A 2,194-nucleotide genomic window follows, 5' to 3' on the forward strand; every position below is an offset into this window, starting at 1 on the left:
TCTCGCAATACACGACGTATGCTTCGGAATTCGATGTGGCAATAGCAAGTATAGAATACCCTGCTGATGTGGCTGACCTTAGTAAATTCGAAAGACAATACTAGTGTGACAAGGTGCATACTGATGAAGTAGACCGGCCGAAGAAAAACTAAATGTGCTCATGCTCCTCTGCTCGAAGCATTCCGTCACAGTCGTAAAAATACCAGACCCTAGAGTCAAAATGAAATTCAGTACATTCATGGCGCTCTTACACCATCCTATAGTGATTCATACAGACTTTGAGAGTCCGTTACGTCCGAAGGATCATCCTCAAACTTTCAATCTATCACATCGCCAACCAGGAAGCTTCACAATGTACCTTCTCTATACCTACCCTCTCTACCACAAAAATCAATCTCCTATCGTGAAGCAAATGCTCCCAAATTATGCAAGGAAATGTTTATTGGCTATGCTAAACAACTTGCACAGCTACTCCAAACCTGCAAACCCATGTTAGCACTTACGCCCGATCAACAACGAAAACATAACCAGGCTCAACCTGTGATCAGGTTTACCTCCAGCAACCACAACAAAACCCACTGGAGAGGCATCGGGGGGTCCTATTGGAATCACTACACAAGGCATTTCATCAGCATTCAATGCAATCATCGGCAACGCTTGTAATTGGCTCATCCAGATACCTCATTTCCTTCCCGTCTACTTCCACAATCTCTTGGAATACAATAGTTACTTCACCATAAAGGACCTCGGTTACGATACCAGTCGTATCTACATTATCGCAAGATCGAAGAAGAATTACATTTCCTTCAGTAACTGGGTAGGAAATATCAAAGTGTGGATTCTATACACCTACAATTTTATTCCCTTAGGCATTGTAACACTTGCGACGCAACTCGATGACATCGATCTGGTAGCGACCAAGCACTGCTTTGACGAAGAGGATTTGCAGATACTTAAATGCAAGGGTGAATATTCTTACGAATACATAGATTGCTTTGACAAATTCGAAGGGTTTCAGCTTCAGCCTCCAGACAATATCAACAGCCAACTGACTGTTACTGCATGCTCTGTCGCGAAATATCAACAAGTGCAAAATGTATGGAAGGTTTTCGAATGCAAGTTCATTGGTGAATAACATAACATGTACAACATGCTGGATGTTGTTTTGCAATCGGATATATTTTAAACGCATGGATAGGAAGCCATGACCACATATCACTTCCATCCGGTGCATGAGTACACTGCTCCAGGTATGTTCTGTGAGGCTACGTTGAAACACACACTTGCGTTACAGATGCAGAGCAACAAGTAATGGTATCTAGCCGTTTGTGCGCCATCTTTTAGGTTGTTTACCATCCTTTTGGCGATGACCGTGAATAATTCTTAAAAACAGCCTTCTGATCCATCCAAGGATTTTCACTGAAAATTGAATCAAACTATACCCTATTACAGTTATTTTTTAGATAATCAATGTTGGAAAATAGATGTCACTAGACTAGACTGTATTTTCTTTGATATTGACCGAGATTTGTTAGCTATGATCATTCGTAATATAACTAAATCTCTTCACTTTTTATAAACATAGAGATAGATAGAAGATAGAAAGATAGATAGATAGATAGAGAGAGAGAGAGAGAGAGAGATCGACGAGGAGGAAAATGGTTCGCTACAAAACAACAACAGTAACATTTGTTTTTGGAGAGGCATCGGGGGGTCCTATTGTTGGGTGGGGAATTATGTAACCATTTTCTATGGTGTTTCTTTCTTGCATAAAATAATTCAAGTGTGTTTTGAAAATCATAGCCTATCGTGATACAACCAAAAAACCTTACTGACTTTAAAAATTATATTTTTACAGAAAGTACGCCTTGAAACTTCAAGAAATCCATCTTTGCTGGATTGGGAGAGACCCCTCAGTAGTAGTAATTTATTCCTTCACCGGGCGACCTTGTCCAAGGCCAATTGATACCATAGCCTATTTTGGCCAAAATTAAGCTATATTTTCATACCTTTTGGTGGATTTAGCTAATTTGTAGGTGTAGGAATATGAACTAATATGCTACGAATTCTAAATCCTCGTACTATGATGATTAATAAAATTCTCGTATTAGGTTGATTAATATTATTAGAGAATGGTGCCAAGGTAGTTTCTTAGATGTGAAAACTACAGACTACGTGAGTAGTAGTTATTTTC

The sequence above is a fragment of the Lepisma saccharinum genome, unplaced genomic scaffold (assembly GCF_977018435.1).
Source record: "Lepisma saccharinum unplaced genomic scaffold, izLepSacc3.1 HAP1_SCAFFOLD_64, whole genome shotgun sequence".
Lineage (NCBI taxonomy): Eukaryota > Metazoa > Arthropoda > Insecta > Zygentoma > Lepismatidae > Lepisma > Lepisma saccharinum.